Source organism: Topomyia yanbarensis, chromosome 3 (genome assembly GCF_030247195.1).
Source record: "Topomyia yanbarensis strain Yona2022 chromosome 3, ASM3024719v1, whole genome shotgun sequence".
Lineage (NCBI taxonomy): Eukaryota > Metazoa > Arthropoda > Insecta > Diptera > Culicidae > Topomyia > Topomyia yanbarensis.
Window position 1 is genome coordinate 371,008,846 of NC_080672.1, and position 21,733 is coordinate 371,030,578.

General features: G+C 38.4%; 1 protein-coding gene across 1 annotated transcript in view; it reads left to right on the forward strand.

The window, feature by feature from the left end:
* The window catches only part of LOC131693616 (membralin), a 288,379-nt gene that overhangs the window by 122,451 nt on the left and 144,195 nt on the right, over window positions 1–21,733 (forward strand). The gene's annotated exons all lie outside the window — the stretch shown is intronic.

Consider the following 21,733-nt stretch of genomic DNA (forward strand, 5'->3'; position numbering starts at 1 on the left):
AGAAGGATGATGATGATGACGGTGCGGATGATGAAGCCAACGGTTATGACATTGTTCAAAATTACACACCCCACACCATCTATCTATATTTATATATGAGGCGGAGGAACGATGAGCAGTTTGGCTCGAATAGAAATTGAAGGGGCGGAAAATTGAAACTCATTAACAAGCGCTCGGTTCAAGTTGGGGTTTGATCTGTTTGTTGAATTCCCCCGAAGGGACATTATCACGGAGGCTGAGAAATGCTTGCGATTTGGGATGGACATGGTTTAGAAAGGAGTCAATTTCGGGCGTGACCTATAAATTGGATCGGGAAAAATCCGATATAGGGAATAGGAATCGTGATTATACTCAATTTCAGCTGATTAAAAGTTACTTCGGAAGGAAGGATTTTTCTTGTCACGAGTTTCATAACAATCTACAAGTTGCTAAATTAAGAAGATGCAAATATTTTTAATTTATGTAATTGTCACACGAACTGTACTTAGAAGTGATTAATCGGCGTTTTAAACTGCCTTCTAACGATGCGACTTTAAATGGTTAGCAGGTCAAGGAAAGGACAGATTCAAGATACGTGTTTTAAAGGTTTAATGGTTCAAACAAAGTTTACGACGTTGTCGAACTGGTTGTTTTTGAAATTTCAACAGAAGCATTTGTGTTTGTGCTTAACACTCATTCCACGTACAGTAATCTGCCAATAAATATTTAATTAATAGTGAAGTTGTGAAAAAATGTTCAAAAGCGAAGCCTTTTTAAGGAAGGTAGAAAATAATTAACAATCAGAAAATTGCATTAAAGTGGTTCCACTGCTGGGTTAAACTCAGAATAGCGGCTTCAAAATGGCGATTTCCATCTGTCTCTGCGCGTGGAAACATTGTCCGAAAACTACGAGCCTGCAGTCTCTTATCGTAACCTGAAATTAAAAGTCATTATAATGTCTTAAAGGTAATGAAATTCTGTACGGCTTACATCTTAAACTAGTATTAACAATTACGTATTTATAATTTTCAAATGTGGTTTAAGTAAAGAAAATTAACAAAAAACTTAGTTTGATAGCTTAAATGTTTATTATTCAATTAAATAATCGTCAAAATTCCCAGGTTCCTGAATAAGGTGCCGTAAATTCACGTTTACGTAACGAAAACAGGATCGTGAACAAAAGTTTTTTTTTTTGTAATTATGTTCAATTTTTCCTTCAAAACTCTTATATGACTCTTTGGATTTTATTGTCTTTTTTATGAACTTCATTCACGCCTTTCGCTATGTCATTACCGAATCGTGTTTTGTCCGTGAACTATTTTACAATTTCATAAGGCTAGGAACGTCGTTTACGGTCCGACTATACGACGTGAACTGATAAATGATTTAAATCATCTTGATTTTGATTTGAAATTAGATTAAACTTAACCGGCCTTGGTGTTTTTCTAGATCTATTTATCTATGTGCATGGGAAATACGCATGGTCTTGTCTGAGTGGATGATGATTTTTGAGAGGTGTATGAGGGTTGAGACTTAACAATTCGCAAGAAGAATTCAAAACCTGTTACCAACTTTAGGTTGCACGATACGAAAGTTTCAACTGCAAGGTCTTCATGTTGAAGAAATAGCCAAAATGTGGACTGATACGCGGTCATGGGCAGTGCACTGTATACAGCATTTATGCAATAGACGATGGCACCATAGAGGTACGGCTGCATGATTTGGCACCAGGCAACTTTCTCTTAAGTTAAGCGGAAGTGTATACTCACTGTAATGCATTTATGATGTTTTGATAAAATTTATTCCAATTAGCCTATTTGTTGGTGAAATGAGGCCCGAGAAAGGGTCGATTTTTTTAAAGTGTGGATAAGATTGTTCACTTTAATGATTTAATCTATTTTAATATGCAACTGAGATTTTTACAAACTCTCGCCCAGAAACAACTAAAACCATTGTTTCACTGTTATAAAAGCAGTAAATAATCAAACCAGCTTTCAAATCTCAATGTGTCCATCTCGGGCGTACTTCCACTACATTTTTTGTCCGCTGTTCTCATTCGAATAAGTAACCACCATTGGTTCCAGTGGGAAGTACAGACCACATGTGGCCGTGCTCTAGTTGAGCAACTTGTTAATACACTCCCCGGCCAAGAAGTAGCGCTTGGCTCGTGTTACACACTTTCAGGCCATATTTTGAATATTGTGCATTCCTTTCACCATTCAAGGCGAGTAGGGATATTCGGCGTGGAATGCTACATACGACAATCACTTGCTCAGCGATGATGATGATGATGATGACGACGATGATGAAGGCGATGGCGACGATAATAATACTGATGAATATGAGGATGCTAGTGCCGATGGGATAGGCCATGTGAGACCACTTCTTCGGCTGGCAAGCACCGGCAACCCGAGAAGGGCCATTCCGGTGCTCAGTTAGAGCAGCACTCGCCGAAACGAGCTCTAGCTCTAGCCATAGCCGGCGTACGTACTCTCCGGTACACAGTGCTGCCGCCATTGCTTTCGACCATGGTTGAAAGGATATTGATATAACGAAACATTCATCTTCTATCCTATTTCACATATTATAACGTCCGACGACTCGTTTTACATATAAATTATTACCGAGTCAGCAGCAGCGCGGGAGCATAGCGTCGCCGACATACTCACTCGAATGGGCAGGAAAGGACATCCAACAAAGGTTGCTGCGATGGCGGCGGCGGTAGTGGTGACGTCGACGGTTCGCTTAAAAGTCAACGATGGTAGTGTGTACACGTTTCTTGCTCATACAAGGGTGTGAACTAAATTTGATACATTCGTTTGCCGCTTTTGGTTTTTCTTTTTAAGTTTCTACGTGAATATATGGTTCTCGGAGCTGTTGCGATGCAATCCTCTTACTATAAAAGGAATAGGTGAACAATACTGAGATGTGTTTAGTTGGGCAGAAACTTTAACGATGGAATGTTTGACATTCTAGTTTAAATGTGAATTTTGAAATTTCTTTATAAATTTAAAAAAAAAAATCTTCTGTGGCGTTTTAAGGTATTCGTAAGCAAAGTTTAAATTTACCTATTGTCACGTAAACTAACTTCAAGCGAAATATTGAAATCTTTTGTTAATATTAAAACTGCTAAACTGCTTTGAGGAGCGGGCATAGCATGATTGGTAAATCGATTGCCTTGCACGCAGTTGACCTCGGTTCGATGCCCAACCTCGCACATTGGGTTAGAGATTTTTCTGTCTCGAAATAGAGGCAAATTGGTAAAATCTTGCTTTAAAACGCCTACTATATTTATTAGGTTGTCCAGAAGAAGCGATATTTTTTTATGAAACAGTTTTGTGATTATTATGAAATTTGACACGCGCATTATTATGAAGTTACATTACTTATTTTAAAAATATACTTATTCTATATATATATATATATAACTACATAATTCTTCTAAAAAATTGATCTACGTATGTTAACTTCAACAAGTTCATTTTTTTCCAAAAATGTGGGATACTGTTAAAATTTAAATATAACATTCAATAATATCGACAAGAAACGCTTATTTTCGATATCGTCCTTAATATGAATACATAAATCGTTTATACTAAAGAGTCTTCTAATCTACAACATCGAGAAGTTGCAAATATTTAATGGAAATGTTATAAAATTATGAAAAATGATGCAGAAATTCACAAAACTCCTTGCTAGGCCTTGCAGCTACGTGTCAATTCAAGCGCCCCCAAAACACCCTTCAAACTAGCGCGAGGTAAACAATCTCCAACGTACACGAACAGTCCATTTTTATTCATCAGGCTAATTTGAGACGATGTCAGCCACACAGCGGGAAATAATTTATGTTTTCGTCAAAGTGGATATTCGATATACATATTCGCTGTTGTTCCACGAAGGTTTCTTCTTTCGGTCTCCTCTCGGTCTCTTCTTGCACATATACAATCGCTTCCCCAGAGCTTCTCCCCCATTCCCCGATAAAGGGCGATGAGGCTGTTTCAGCCGATGTAACCGAGTACATACACATCCTGCCCCCTCTCGCGCGTGCTGCGTAGAGAGGGTGGACCCACAGCATACTGACGAAGCGAAAGCGGAACGGAAGCGAAATTTCATTCCTTCAAATCCAGACCCTTTTGCGATGTTTTTTTTCTTCTTCTTTCTTCTCTGTGTATCGCATTCGACATTGACCAGGCACTCGGCACCCGGCGGTCGGTGCTGTTTTGGGGTAGTGTCCCGCGCCAGGCTGAGGAAAATGGGAAAAGGACACACTGTGTTTTAGTTACGGCTTAAAATTGTCCCCCCAACTGTGTTCTCAGCGCTGCGTGAACGTGTCCGTTCCGTTTCCGAGAGGATTGTATCTCCGGCTCCGGGCGTTTGTTAGCCCGCCGCCAGCACGTAGAGGGGGAGATGAACTGTGTATCTCTTCGGTATCGACATCCAGTCTCAGAATCACCCATCCATAGGGCGGTGGCCGGTGTATCCTTGAATTGAACGTATCTATTTATTTACATCATCTCGACACTGTGTCTTTCGCTGCTTTATGTTGTGTGCCATGATTGTGGGCAATAGTAGTGCGATGACGGTATTTAAAATCGACGATAGGTCCGAAAAAGTTAACAATTGAGTGAAGGTTAAATATTAAATGGTTAGCTAATGCAGACTGCAATCATTTTTTCATTGGCGGAATGATCCAATAATCCACGAGTTATACTGTGTTGACCTTCTTTTGACTGTATATACGTCATATATCTAAATTTCCCCGAACGAGCAAGAGCAGCTTTCTTACATAGGGTGTTCCTTGCGACTAGGTAAAGTGCGATATGTTGTAAATTAAATTAAATTGAAATACTTTCTGAACATTGTAACCTACTTGCTTTAAGTATTTAAAATATAAAAAAACAAAAGAATTTGGCACCGCCAAGCTAACGCCTATCAAATAAACGAACGGAATAAAAAAAATGAAATACTATTTTAAATAAGCGGAGAATTTGTAATCTCTGATATGTTCAGAAAATCGTTTCAAAACGAGAATAGGAATAATGGCATACAAGACATAATGATCAACGTTTCACTCTTCTATACTAAATATCTGAGTTTAGCGAATATTCACCAAAAGAAGTAGGATTAAACTGCATTGATTAGGACTTTGTAAAACTTAATTTATTCTATCTGAAATTCATAGAACCATCCTGAAGTTTTAAGGGCTTTTCTGCAATTCGTTCAATTTCCATGAAGTTCAACAAACCTGGCGAAACTTTATGCTTCGTGAAACTGCTTTCCAGGCTTTAACCTAACTGGCCATTCATCCGAGTAAATAATATGATGTGATGCAAGTTACTGGCGCTTATCAATCTGAATAAATGGTAGATTGCTGTGTTGTGTGTAGTTCAAATGGGGTTGATTGGTACCTCGGCTTCGGTGTCGGTGGAAGCTTCGATGTACGATGAGAACTTTCAGATTTAGATTATAGAGGTTACTTATGACCAAGATCTGCTGGGTAACTGCGAAACGTGAGAGCGATCTCGTCATTAGCCACTGGGGCAGCCAACCCGACCTTCAAAGAATCGAGGGAGGGTCTGCACGATAGATCGACCGGAGTAACAGGCTCTAGCAGAGATCCCTCTACCATATACCCATTGGGCTGACCAGCTGAAGAGCATTGGCATCGAACATAGGTGGAACTTTCGTTGTTAAGTCCCGTTGGTCGCTTCCTCTAGACCCCGAAAGCGGATGGTGGACGTTTAAGTTCCCCTGCACCAAAGCTTCTAGTTCCTTCAACATGTTGTTCAGTTTTGTACCAACTTAGCGCATTCCGGCGGAGATGTATACGCAGACTAGAGATGGTCGGGTTTCAATTTTTTCGAACCCGAACCCGACCCGAACCCGAGCGCTTGAAAATTTAAAAACCCGAACCCGACCCGAGCCCGAAATTATAAAATTTGAAAAACCTGAACCCGACCCGAACCCGAGCGCATGAAAATTTAAAAACCCGAACCCGACCCGAGCCCGAACATTTTAAAACTCAAAAACCCGACCCGTACCCGAGAATGAAAATTTTGTAAAACCCGAACCCGACCCGAGAATTTTAAAATTTTAAAACCCGAACCGGACCCGAACCCGAAAATTTAAATCCGATCCTAATCCAACTTGCTAATACGGAGAATCAACTAAAGATCTCGAAGATTTTTAATTCAAGGCACCCGATCTGGACCTCTGACTCATCTAAGAACAGTAGAATCACTCGAATCTGAAGTAGCACCATACGCATTGAGTTATATCTGCATTTGGAAAAACAAATCACTACCGAGTAGAATCCGCATTTATATTTACTATTATTGAACGTCAAATTTGTAACGTGCTGAGAAACTTGATAAATCATTGATATCTTAAATTAAGTTAAATCGGCAGCCAACTCATGGGGAAACAGAAAGCTTAATGGTCACAGTTTCCAACAACCTTGCCCGTCGTAATTAACCAAAATTTCTGATTTTTTATCAGAAACCATTCCTGCAAGGCAGTTTCGTATAGTTTTTTACATGTATTAAATTAAGCTATGGCAATTGGCAATTCGTATTCGACAGTTTACATGACGTCACCCACGTTACTGGTTGGAACGGTCAAACCTGTATCGGAGGGTAGCAATCATTTTCTGACGTTATTTTATGCTTCAGATTATACGGTATGCGCACCAATAGAGATGCTTCGACATCTCCAATGGAGCTCTCGGAACGACTCTAAACTTAAAAATCAGAACACACAAAATTTTTGCGATCATTTCGTTAAGTTCGTGGAAATTCATGTATTTTCATGAAGGAATCTGGATCATGCAACAGCTCAGCCCGGGAACAATCTGACAGAAAGTGCTTGTGTCATATATGTACCACTGATTTGATAATGGTGCTATTATCCCATCACCATATGAGTGTCATGAACAACGAAACCTGGCGGAAGTTAAGCTAGGTTTAGGTCTGATGGAACAAAGACTGTTTCTAGAAAATAAATTTGGCCTAAACTATCTGCTTTTAAAAAAATAATGTGCCCTTTTTAAATTTGAGCCGCCATAATGACACCAAAGTACCTCCAAATTTTTGAGTCCAATTCCTTATTTTTCCGTTACAGTTTATTGCAAGAATTGCAAGAAATCTTTATCATAAACCAATTTGATTATTAAACTTCCGTGAAGGCAGGTACAACCTATTTGTTTCATTTGACCAATTTAACAGTGCTTGCTTAAAGTTTGTTTGGGGTACAAATGTACCCCACAAAACCGTTAGCGTTAGTGTTTTGTCATGTGTACATAATTCAAAAAAAAAATTATATATTGCGTGCGTTTGGATCGGTATCGTAATTTTTGCTTTTGCGGATGAAACAGTCAAAACACATTCGTGAATATGATTTGTATATACTATGAAAGACGCATCATTCGAATCGTTATCTTTTGCAGCCCAGGCTCTGGAACATACTTACTTTATATACACGTACAATGCACCGGCTCTACCTATTTCTTCGACGCCTTCCTGTTTCATCTCTGTTACTGCATATTGCTGTATCTTTAACGTTTGTATTGGCGTTTGGTTTTAAAAAAGCATCGGAATAAATATACTTTTTGACCGGTTTTAAAAAAAAATTGTTTAAAAGGAAATTTAATAAGCTTTACAACGTCGTATAAATGGTCAAAATCGATTTGAAACTACCGGAGTTATAGCAATATGAAGAAAAAAAGAGAATTTTGACGTATTTTAAAGAGTTGTTCTATACAAAATGAAATATTACCTAATTAAATAGCTAAAACAGGAATATTTTTAAACAGGTTACTTTACGAATGATTTTAGAATAAAACTATCCAATTTAATTATAAATTTAATAAAAATTAGACATACTACAGCGATTTTCGTTCTAGGGTACGAATGTACCCCACAAAACCGTTTACGTAGAGAAAAAGTCGCCGCGGCGTATCGGTTTTAAAGTACTTGTCGAAATTTATATTCCATTATAGAAAGTTGAACCGATATTTTCCGATAAATTCCTGTTGACTTGGTTTATTACTAATTATCAAGAAAAATAATACGGAAAGAGATTTTAGATGTGAAACACGTATTGTTAAATGATCTTTCATGAATGTTCGTTGAAAAAATTAAATAATTCAGGCAGTTTGCGAATCTGAAGAGACGGAATTTTATGCAAGAATGAAAAAATACAATATTTGAGCACCAGAAAATACGACGAATTCTAGCGATTCAGAGGTGCTAACATTTGGTAACATGTGTCATCCATTCGTATTACGAAGTATAATTCACTACTACAAAAAAGACTGCGTTTTGTGTATAGACGCAAACAGTGTCATGAAATGGATGGGCTGTTTTGTTCAAAACCCGAACCCGACCCGACCCCGATAATTCCTAATTTGAAAAACCCGGACCCGACCCGAGCCCGAAAGTCCAAAATTTCATAAACCCGGACCCGACCCGAACCCGAGAATTTCAAATTTGAAAACCCGGAACCCGACCCGAACCCGAGAAGCTTAAATTTACAGAACCCGAACCCGACCCGAAACCCGTCGGGTTCGGGTCGGGTCCGGATTTCGGGTCCAAAAACCCGAACCCGACCATCTCTAACGCAGACCACTGTAATATGGCCGTTTAGATAATGGTTCGTGTCGCGGGTATGTCTACAAGTGTTGGCAATTGCTCAAAAGGGTATGTAAATATTTATTCAAAAACTTTTGTCCTCCCACAATTTTCGGTTCCAGAATCAATTCTCACCATGATTTTATTCGAGGAATGCATGATTATCATCAGAATATAGTCTAACTCCTGGCAGTCATCACAATCATCAGTCAATAATCACACAAAGCTAAAAAAATAGAAACTGTTAAAATGGGTGTCCAGTTATTTGGTCGAAAGCCATTTGGCAGAATGCTTTTTGGCCCAACTGAAAGGCCACTCTGGCCAAATACTATCTGTGTCATTCGCGCCCAGCGCATGTGCGTGAACCTTACATCAATTCACCTTTGTATCACAGATGTAGACACCCTTTGGTCTAACACTTGGTATACATATCAAATCTTTCGACCCTATCGAACGAGTCCGCCGGGTTATTGGCAGTGACAGGTGTCGATGTTAGGGAATGACGAAGCTCATTTACATTTACGTTCAATTACATCTCAATCTATAAACTAGGCTAAAATAGTTGATTAAGAAAAAAGTGAAGCTAAGTGTGCTTATTAGTAGGTAAATTGGTTCACCTTATTAAATAACTGGTTAAGCTAGTAAGAAATTTATATAACAGTTCCGATTTGGTACACGCAGAAGCAAACTCAATATTACAAAAGTGACGAATATATTTTCTTGTCTTAATTCTATTACTGCTCATTTATTCATGTATTCACAATAGTCATAGTTATTAGCTTAAGCATTTTATAGATATTTTCCTTGTTTCTAACATGAGCTGTTCTTCTTTACATTTATTTGATACATGCCAACAAGAATTTGGCAATTTCTTCCGTGAAGGAGTTTATTAGGGTTGTGATACCGGTAATACCGGTACCGAAAATCCCGGGAATACCGACCCATTATTGGTACCGGAATACCGGTACTGTGCAAAAGCCAGTACCGGTATTTTCGGTACCATACAGTTTTTTTTATGAAATTTATATAGAGACTCTATTGGTGGACCCGTTTCCAAATATCGGTCTGCAAGGTGACTTTTAATTATATTAAATTATCTTTTACATAAATTGTTCAGCTTACGCCTTTGTGGGGAAATGAAGTGGGGCAATCATCAAAATAATTTTAGAAGTTAAACATTATCAACTCTCGATATGTTTAATTTCCTACACTATTTGGTCGAAATAAAATTTCAAATTGCTTCTACTAAATTTCAAAGTATTCACATTAAAGACGTGAAAAATTGTTTTGATTTTTTTATTAGCAACATTCTGTTGGGTTTCAATTATTTACTGGGTGGCACGTAATAAAACTGTTGCCTAAGTCATGTCTGTATTTGGTTTGCGCTTAAATCTTTATCTATAAAAGAACAAACAGCGATTTAGTAGCTTATAATCTAAAAATTGGTGTAATGCTTCGAATGGTGCGATTCGTATTTTTTGGTGATCGGAAAAGTCACTAAAACTCCATAGTGAACAGGAAATTAGGTGCCTTATTTTGCATAAAAGTCAGCACCAATTTACAGCAAAGCGATAACGCCGAGAGGGAATGCGACTAACGTACACGGATGTACATTCTTATTTCGATTTACTGTTGATAATATGGTTTCTTACATTTACTATCCGTTGAAGTCGACGAAAGTGGCACCGCTTAGCAGTTATTGAATTCAAAGTGGCTTAGGTCTCGAAATAAAAGAAGATACCGCATTCGAAAAATATTTTCTGCTGCAATGAGACATCAGTTTGAGCATTCAATTTCACTTTGAAGCGTTTCTCGAATCTTTTGAAAAAAATATTCGAGTACCGGTACTTTACCTGTACTACCGGTACTTGGGGCTTTAGTACCGCAGCACCGGTTCTCGCCAAAATGGGACGGTACTGCGAACCCTAAAAAATAACCACATTAACTTACGAAATTCACATAAAAACCGCATAATAAGCAAAATTTTCATAAAAAATGTGTAGAAATAGAGAGATATACATCGTGTCCACTCCCTGAAAAAACACACATGACACATGGAAATAAACTCCCAGGGAGTAAATTTTACTTGGAGAAACCAGGAATCCTCAGGGAAATTTGAAAGTGGACCACGATGATATTAGAATTGTATCAATTCTCACGAGCAGCGTCATCCGTAAAATACTTTAGTTTTTATTTTGGAGGAGAGCCCCTCGCGAAAGATATTACATTCTACTCGAAAAAGATAATTTTAGTAGACCTGACAAAATTTATACTTATTTATGTTGAAACCCTGCTTTCCTGTGAATATGAAGAGATATTCCTTCGAAACGTTGCACTATGGAGAATCATGTGACCAAGAATAGAAAGCTACATCAACTCCAATTTAAAGAGGGGTAAGGGTTTCAGCGTGACAAAAACACTTTTTAGCGATTTTTTTAAAACTTTCCGTGAAGCGAATTGATCAAAACTTTTTTACATTATTGTGTCATTTCAATAAGCTGTAATATTTTCATGCAAAAATGTCGACAAACGACTCAGTGACGAAGCTTTTTGTAGAATGTCTCTGGAAAAAACGTGATTTGCGGTGTTACCTGCCAGTCAAAAACTACTTACACCGATTTCTTTCAAACTTTGCATACACATTCTATTGTAAAAAATACCTAACCCCTACGTTGAATTTTTTAGATAAATTTTCAATCAGGTGGGTTTTTACTCATTTTAAATAAATATTTTAATTTTTCACGAAAAATTCCATCTTTTTATGAGTAAACACCCCCTTAATCGAAAAATTATCTAAAACACTCAACGTAGGGGCTAGTTATTTTTTACATAGAATGTGTATGCAAAGTTAAAAAGAAATCCCTTCGGCATGATAGTGTACCTTGATGTGGTCCGGGCGCTTTTCCACCAAAGCAGTATTTCAGTGAAACTTGTGATACTATTGTTTTCTTTTTAGTTAGTCTACATTATGATCAATTTTAGTACTTAACTTGGCGACCTTTATTATTCACTGCCATGGTCAAATAATATACAATGTGGATTTATGGCCAAGTCCTCTCTGAAGGCACCCTTCTTTTATTGCTATATTTTAAATTAGACCCATGCTAATACTCATTAACACAAATTGCTAATTCTCTCATATACACTCACAATCTCTCATTCCAAACATACAAACGTGGCCTTCGCGATAACACAAACCTGATCACAAATGCGAACGCCCCCCGATCTCGCCAACATTGAAACACCCCGTTAATTAAGTGAACATTTGCACCTAAGAATTTACTAATGCGGTCTTAAGCATCAACCCACCGCTCGCGCGATCATGAATCGGTCACGCCCGAAAGTCTCTTTTCTTGACCCTATCAGCTCCAACTCATGCCTTCAGTTGAACCAATAGAAATAAAAGCTAGACAAGACATCTACGGATAATTGAAGAACACGCGAATATGCCAATGGCCACACGATTTTAAAAATAATGTATCCACGCGAAGTTACATACATACTAGCACACGCACCAAAAACGCAACATACAAACGCTCGAGTCCTTCGCGATCATCCACACACAACCACACCCACGATCTCGCAAACAGGATAACACGCTGGTGACTAAGTGAACGGTTTAGCACTTGTAAATTCGCAAACGGCGGTCTCAAGAGTGAACATACATTCAGTTGGACCAATCAAAAAACAACGCTCATGTCCGATAGACAACATGTTTTACGGCGACATAACCGGGAACGCTAGTCATGTGGAAAAAAATGTCACCTCTGTTTCTCAGAGATGGCTGGACCGATTTGCACAAACTTAATCTCAAATGAAAGGTACAATCTTCCCATCGGCTGCTATTGAATTATTTGTTGATTGGACTTCTGGTTCCGGAATTACGGATTGACGAGTGCGACCACACAGCAAATTCCCATAAAAACTGAAATGGAATGTTTTAAAAGGGGGGAGTAAGGGAAAATTTCAAAATCGAATTTGTATTTTGGATGCCAAATGACTTCAAAAAGCATGAAACGTTGAGATTTGATGTAATCTCGAAAAAAATTTTTTTGACGAAAATTGACCTTTTTGACTTTGGCACATTTTTGCCTTTCTCATATGGAAAGGTTATGCAATCGCTCTAAAAATCGTCAACCTAATCTAATAATTTTTTGACTTGTATTGGCTTAGGTAGGAGTATGCAGTAAGGGGTTGCTACTTTAAAATTATAACTAGTTTAAATTTTTTAACGGATCTTCTCCTTGATCCGCCGTTGGTTTCAAGCGATATTTCAGTGTCGACACATAGTATCTCGAAATCGTGGCAGTCGATCCATTGTATGTACTATGTGCAAATCGTACTGAATATGTAATATACATTTCCACCATTGTACTGAACATAACTAGTTATGGAATCGTAGTTTGGACAAATGAGAAAGGCACAATTGCACCACTAGGTGAATTAAAACAGATTTTTAATTTGTTACTAATGCACCCCTCTGGGCCCTGGTAACATACTAGTAGATTCTTTTCGTAATCGAAGTACCACACAGAAGATCCACCCTAGTACAAGCGATTAGTTAAAATCGACGTGGATGCACCCCGTCTCGAATCGGGGGGTGCCGCCACTGTTATCCTACTGTCGATGAGCAACAACTATAGCTGTGTACGTCTATCTAACCCTCTCTAGGTTGTCGATGCAAGAAGGACTGGATACCAATACAAATAATACCCGGACCCGTTTGCACAACCCAAGCAACGGTGGACCAAGCTTCGGTCACTGTCGCCGCTGCCATGAATATGTTTACTCATTTCAAATCAGGCACAGTATGGGGTTAATATCTTGTTTATTTTGCTTCGCTTCATTATTAAATGAATTAGTTTAATGCCATTTTTCTTCTCGGAACGCTTCTGTCGGATCCTCAGCAACTGCAAGGACCCTTTTATTGTGCCCGTTCAAAATCGAATTGATGTTCCACGAACCGGGTGACATAGTGATCTGACAATTGGACACCCACATATTGCTTAGACTGAATCCCCCGTGAAGCGCGTGACATGGACAGTTGCTAATTGATTGGTTTACATCAGCCCAGTTTGATGACATTTGATTTGAAAAATTCCGAAAAAACCCCCATATCGAACAAATCTCGGAAATTCAATCAGACTGTAGACTGCACAGTGAACCAGAGATCCGAAGTTTCTTTTTTCGCTCGCGGCTGTCAAAAATGCACAATGGTGCAATGCATTTTTTTCTCCCGCGATTTTAATCCACTATGCAGCAGTGCTGCACTCACCGCCAAACAAATTGAAAGGCATTTTTTACACCGAATCAAACATTCACACTCTCGACCGGCAGCACTCAGTGGTCATCAACATCAATATAGAAATTAAATTTTCCGCGATGCCTATCCATCCATCCATCCATCGGGAAAATAGCTCCAAGCGGTTGTCCATTTGCAGCAAACTCCACTGCAATTCGCCTCCTCTTCTGCCAACCCCCGTGCCTATATGCCGCCGCCGCGGTGGTGGACAGAGGGTAGATCAAAACGTCCTGCCGGAAGCAGGCTGCGGAAAAAACAGTAACGTGTGATATAAACAATATTGCCAGCGAAAAAAAAATCAACAATATATGTATGATTAATTTGTTTAATTAAATTCAGTATCCGGGTGTACGATTTCGATTTTCCCATGTCATCTCACTGATTGAGTAAACACTTCCTAGTTCACCGCCCCATCGCCATCAGTCATAGCCTCTCTCTCGGCGGTAGTAGCGAATCGGTAGGAATAAATGATAATCCTATTAACACACTTGATAAGACTTAACTTGCTTGCGTTCGTCGATGTTGGTATCAAATGATTGAATTTTTGAGGGTTTTTTCCATTGAATGTTAAAACGCGTAGAGTTATTAATTTGAGAAAATGCAGATATAGACCGTTCTTTACCGATTTTCGCACCTACAATGAACAACATCAATTTGTCTCTGCTAACATTCTAATGACTAACGCGTAAAGGTAGAGAAATGGTGAAGCATTAAACGTTGTCGGTTAATTAAAAAAAAAAATGATTTGTCAAGCGATCTGTTAATCCAGATATTTATTTAGTTCAATGTTTGAAAATACTTAAAAGATATTGTCTTTCATTCGAACAGATATTTTGTGCTCATTTAGTCGCTATTTTCCATTGCGGCAGAAAGATTAGAAGTAAATAGTAACACTGTAATTCCGTATGCCATCTTGTCCAGACCCACAGGTCGAATGAAAGCGATAGATATTTAAATATAGATGACAAAAATACTATGGTTCTTGATAAACCTTCGCATCTTGCTGTGCAAATCCCTTGCTTATCAAGTGTCGTTGGAATATATGTGAAAATAAGTTTTTCTGAATTTCTCTGGAACAAGAAAGAACATGGCATATGCACTGATAAAAAATCTGTTCATAAATTCACGAAAAAAGTATTCCTGAAATTATGAATAATAATGAATAACCTCGTAAAAATGAAACTATTTGTGTTTTTTAAAAACTAGTTCGCCCCGAATATACATGGCGTTACGTTTGAATATTTTGTTGGGTTATTGTGCTTGTTCCCTGGACATGTTTAGTTTTTGTTATAATTCTTGTTAATAATTTGGGAATGCACTGGTTAGTTTAAACTACATCAACCAAAATTGTGCTGATGACCCTCCTTATCTTATTAAAATTATATTATCCCCGATAGCATATGTATATGATAACTGTAAAATTTCCTAAGTTTAACTTAAAAAAATTTCAATGAATAATTCCTTAGTTTTAAGTCATTTAAAATGTAAAAGATAAAATTTGACACCTTAAGTGGTAGCTTAAACGTGCCTTATAAAATAAAGGAATTGAATTAATTTAAAAAAAACTAATATTGTCAGCAGTTAAACTATGTTCATGGTTTCAAGAGCCTAGTCGAAATTTTCGCAATTTTTCGTTATCGTGATATTTTATTCACGAGTTTACTATCGCCATTTATCTGGCAAAGTAGCGTTCTTCTTGTTCATGTGGGTGAAGGGAGAACAGTTAGTCTAGTTATGTACGGTATGAAAACTAGGCTCGATGGCGGATCCAAGACTTATTGTCTTGATTTATATTCATTTGGAACAACATCGGATGTTGCTTTAGGCTGTTCTCAACTCTTATTCGAAAATTTTCACGATGCCACCCACGTTACTGCTTGGTAAGCTCAAACTGGTGTCGAAAGGGATTAATTGTGGTTGTTTGGCGTATTTTTAGTGGTCACATTATTAGCATTTCGACTAAAAATCGGTAGATTGCCGCAAATGATAATTAGAATAGAACAGCGATTCTCAACCTTTTTCGTACAACGAACCCCTCCGAAATCACTCTGTATTGTTGTGGATCCCAACGGAATGTTACGAAAAAAATGCTCGAAATTCCAGTATGCACCAGGAAAAAAATCTTCTTCACGGATTCCTAGCAACTAATTCGAGGACCCAGGCTGAGAATCGTTGATTTAAATTATTTTTTTGCCTTTCTACACATGATTGTTTTTTTCTAATATATTGTAGTATACGAGTCGTACGTCCATCTAGCCTTTGTTGAATGATTGTCTAATCAATATTGTTTGAAGAGAAATACAAAGAATTGTTAACCTGATACACGGGCTGGTTAGCAATAACGGAACTTGAAATTATATTCATAAAACAGACGCGGCGAATTTTCAGTACGTATTGACCCGCGATCATCGATACTAGTCAGATTAAAGTCTTGTTGCGGCTGATTTCCGATCAGATATTCATTTTTACGATAGCGTTTCCTTGATTAGATCTGCTCGCTCTCTCTGATTCTACTACTATCGTCAGAAGGCTGATAGCACCCAGTCATCGCACCCGGTCTAAGTACCAAATCAATAGACTTAGACTCGCGTGGAGGCATGAGATAGGAGACTTGTGAGAACTAAAGAGATTAAAAAAAACCTGTTTTAATCCACCTAGCGGTGCAATTGTGCCTTTCTCATCTCTCTAAACTATGGCACGGAGGCTTTTTATGTTCAACATAATTGTGGAAATGTCCATTACATTCTTAGTACACTTTGCACTTATACACAATGGCATGCCAGCCACGAACTTGATGAGCTACGTGTCGACGGTGAAACACTTGAAACAAAAAAATATCATACTCCATTAGCCTAATCAGCATTAGATCAATGTTATCTGCTTGCTAACTCATTTTGTCATGCGGGGATGGGTATGTGAGGAGGGCGAAAGTCCCATGAACGAACGACTCCCCAGCTTAAATTGGTATGATTTGTAATATAGTGGTGGTTTAAAGATGATGGGGTTGAAAGGGAGGGGTATGAGGTGGTGGTCTGAGGGGTGATTTAAGGAGATTTTTAAAGGAGGGGAGTGAACAGTAGAGGGGGGTGTAACCCCTCTCCGTAAACCATCAACTACGCCCCTGTTAAAATCCAGAAACCTTATGCGAGTCGAAAAAAAATTTGGCCGGGATTAGGTTGACGTTTTTCAGAGTGATTGCATAACCTTTCTATATGAGAAAGGCAAAAATGTGCAAAATCCAAAAAAGTGAATCTTCGTCAAATTTTTTTCGTGTTTGCATCAAATCTCGACGTTTTATGCACCTTGAATACATTTGGCATCAAAAATAAAAATTCTATTTTTAATTTTTCCTATAGTTTTTTATGAGAAATTTCTGTGTGGCCGCACTCTGAAACCCGTAATTCCGGAACCAGAATTCCGATCGATCCAAAATTCAATAGCAGCCGATGGGAAGGTTGCACCTTTCATTTGAGACTAAGTTTGGGCAAATCGGTCCAGCCATCTCTGAGAAAAATGAGTGACATTATTTGACACATACGCACATACATACACACACATACATACACATACACACACATACATACACACATACACACACACATACATACTTTTTCCGATCTCGACGAACTGAGTCGAATGGGATATGACACTCGGCCCTCCGGGCCGGGATTAGGTTGACGTTTTTCAGAGTGATTGCATAACCTTTCTATATGAGAAAGGCAAAAAGAAACGACATGCTCCGTCGTGAACCCGAAGCTTCTACAGCTGAATTGAAACTCCAAACGGAACATGGTGTCTCCTTGCCATTCTAATCACTTTAGTGAAGACTATGTTTTCTTACCGTTTGACGACCCACGATCTCTCAATCCTATATACTGGCGATTAGGTCAACGTGGTAGCACTTAAGAATTCATAAACGTGGCATCATGTGCCAACATACAAACGCCCGCTTTCGCGCGATCATGAATCATACCCGTCTGGGAGCAGCCTTTCTAAAACACTTGTGACTTGTATACACTAGACAAGGTTCAGTGCGCCATAGTTGGAGACTCCAGTGAAGTGGAGCTCACATTCTTCCTTCACCTGAACCGTACACACGATATTAAACATCAAACATAACGGCTCTTGCGAACATTGAAAAATCCACAAAAATGTGTCACTAGGTTATATAAACGAATTCAAACTGGCGAAGTTGTACACAGGCTAGCATACTCGATACAAAAATGATCACGTGATTAAATACGTTTACATAGAAACGCTTGTTAATATTCAAACGCTCGAGACCTTCGCGATAATACAACCCTGTCCAAGTAACATTTTAAGTTTTATAGCATGCTACGAGTGCATTCTAAGTTTCAAGAGTGACTTTAAAACTACTATCAAACATCAATTGTTACTAGGGTGGTCACAAACGCGAGCATGCAGTTGCGAAGCAAACCCACATCCACCATTTCGAAACATGAAAAGGCCCCGTGATTAAGTGATGATACCTACGAATTAATAGACGCGGACTGAGCTGCGATTATACAAACACGCATTCCAGTGCGATCATGAATCGGTCTCTTCCGAAAGCCCCTGCCCTCGGTCGGACAGGAGGGGCTGGTGGATGCAGAACCTTTTCCTGGGCGGTTAGCTCTGTTATCCACCACAACTTGGAAGATAGTTCATCTGCCTTCTCTCGCGGTATTGTTCATGTTCATGTCTTCGTTGGTACAGCTTTCATGATGTTCGAAGTCGGAAGTTCGTATTTGTTTCTTGCTCTTATAGGTCGCTGTTGTAAATTCATCTTCATCCGCATTTATTGTGCTGGTTGTTGGTTTGGATACACTGGACCAATCGGTATTTTATTTTTGGTACTGGAAGTTAGATATGTTTTGTTAGTTTAGTTTAGATATGCAGAAGCCACAATCAGAGTAAGACTCAAACTAGGATGATGCATTCATACATAAATCATTCACCATTAAAAGATTCTAATTTGGTCGTTATATTCATAACATTCGTTATATTCAGAATTGGGTTGGGAGGGATCAGCAGGATATCATTCAAGTTGCAACTTGGACAAGATGTCGTGGATCACCAGCTTCTAGTCACAAAATAAGAGTACTACCAGCGATTGCATAATTCTTCGGGTTCATGCTGTTGCTGTTAACTTTCTTATCTGACAAGGGATAATAAGATTGACGCGCCCTTCTTACACCAATAATCAGGCAGTACCTTAACAAGTATTGGAAATTGCATTATTCATTTGGCTGGATCTTATTGTTGGAAGGAGATTCTCTGCCCCTTCGGATTGTGCGCATAAATGACTCCGTTTATGGATCCGCGCCATTTTAGCCCTTCATACAGCAATAATGTGAACGTCGGCTGATAATTTAATTTTATCTTCGCTGTTAAAAGCATCTGCAGCCACTGGAGTATCCCATACACCGTATCATTATCAACATCATTAGGAAGTTAGTTTAGATATGCCAAGGGCATTAACTATTGATTAGCTAATTTATTGTGTTGCATCAACATCTGCTGAAGGAAGTTTTTTGGTATTAGTTGTAGTAGATTTGATTCTGGCTTTCTGTAATGTTCCGTCTGGTAATAGAACTGGCACGTAAGAATCTGACCAGAGTAGGTGCACAGCGTTATTTGCCAACCGCATCTTAACAAGACGAACGGCGTTGGGAATGTCGTTGGAAACTTTTCCTCGTTTGTAATGGATTCCACTTCTTCGTATTTTGACACAAATCTTTTAATGTATGATCAGGTCTAGTGCTTGGTCGTGAAGGCGCACTTCAATTTTATCGTCATCCATATATTTTGATCGTTGTTCTTCGCAACGCAATGCATAACGTTATTTGTACACAATTTCTCACGTGATGTACCTGTATGTATGTCACTTCCTAAGATCCGTTTTTACTGTTAGTAACAGCGCAACATCATGTAGGTTAAAAACGAATTTGTTAGTCAATCAAAACTGAACTTTTCCGCTTTACTAGCACTTTTATTTTCTGTTGCTGGTTCAATTCACTGCGCAGTCGGAGGCGACCATATAATACTAAAATCTGGTTTTTTAGAGTTTCGGATTCGCATCTTCAGTAACTAACACCAACTTAATGCTAGTTAGATAAGTCCAAACTAGCACCAAAGTCACACGTCTTGCGTGAACGCTGGCTAGTACCAAGTGATGTCTGGATAGTTAACACAGAAATTCTCTTTGCTAACGAGGATTGTTAACCGAAATCGTCTTTTCGTCTAAGAACACAACATTTGGTTAGGTCTTGTATTCTTATGCACAAAAAAATTTGGGTCGTCCAATTTTTTTTCTCTTTGAGAATGTTGCACATATATGTAATACAATATTTTTAGTTGGATGCGAAAAGCTTGAAATTTCAATCCGAAAAAGATTCGCCTTCACGGACTCCCCGAAACTCTCACGGCCCCCTAGGGGTCCGCGGACCCCAGGTTGAGAATCACTAGAATAGAATGTTCATGTTGAATGAAGGCATTCGTTCCATTATCGTTTCATGGTTTTCATACGACAATAACTATATTGCGTCTAATACCAACGTTTCGAAGGTCTACGCCTTCATCTTCAGGACAAAAAACGGTAACAGTATTATCTTAGAATTATTGCTCAGTCTGCTTGAGATGTTCGCGGGTTTTCTTCTGTTGTAGATTTGCGTGTTGTGTTTCCTGTTTCAATGTCCAAAATGACTTGACTAAGATAATACCGTTATCTTTTTCTTCCCTGAAAATTCGAAACGTTGGTATTAGACGAAATACAGTTATTGTTGTATGAAAACCGTGATCAAAAAGCCACCTCTTCCTTTTTTAAAACAAAGTGGTCGTCCTTCCTACCAATATCGTTTCAGATTGTAAGATATCGCAAAAATATTTTGCTAATGTTTAAATCCAATTGATTCAAACATTATATTAGGGCGGGGCTGGTTAATGGAACGAAGGCTTCGGAACACGGTTTGCCCTACATATGAAATGGGTCATCGGAACCCAATCGAACTAACACCTACCCAAATCCTGGAACAAAGTTATTTGTGTGAATAAAATATGGAAACATTTTTTTTCTGTAAACCACTGCCAGCCAGTGAGATGGTTAACGTACACAAACAATAGCGTGATTTATGTTCATGATTTCAGGGTTTCGGTCACGATTTTTGTAATATTGTTTATCGTATCGTGATATTTCAGTCACGAGAAGAATGATTCATGTTCATGATTTCAGGATTTTAGTCACGGTTTTTGATATGTTTATCACGAGTAATGTGAATAAAGTTCGTGATCGCGGAATTTTAGTTACGATTTTCGTAATTTCTCTTCACATTAAGGTAATATTTTATTCACGAGTAGAGTGATTTATGTTCATTATTTGAGGACCTTAGTCACGATTTTGTTTACTATCGAATTTTTACACACAGTAACCTAACAATATAAATTGGATCATAAAAGAGTGACTGATTCGCGGTATCTTGTCTGTGAACGCAATTTGTGTATAATGTATTTTTGGTGTTCGGCGTAGTTTTCGTTTTCTGTCCAGACATCACGTTGAACCTTGTTAAACGTATATTTCTTAACAATGTGTGGAGTTGCATGGAATTGAAAATGATCTGTTAAATATCAAGCAAGTGAGGGAGATCGTAAGTCGTGTACTAGGAATCATGATCTAGTTCACGAATCCATTAATAATATTTCATGATTTTATGAACTATTTTACGGGCACGCATGGTTAGTCGTGACTACTGTAATAGAACTCATGAACAAGTTCATGAGTACATGAATAATATTTGATGATTTTGTGCATTATTTTACGAGTAGTGAC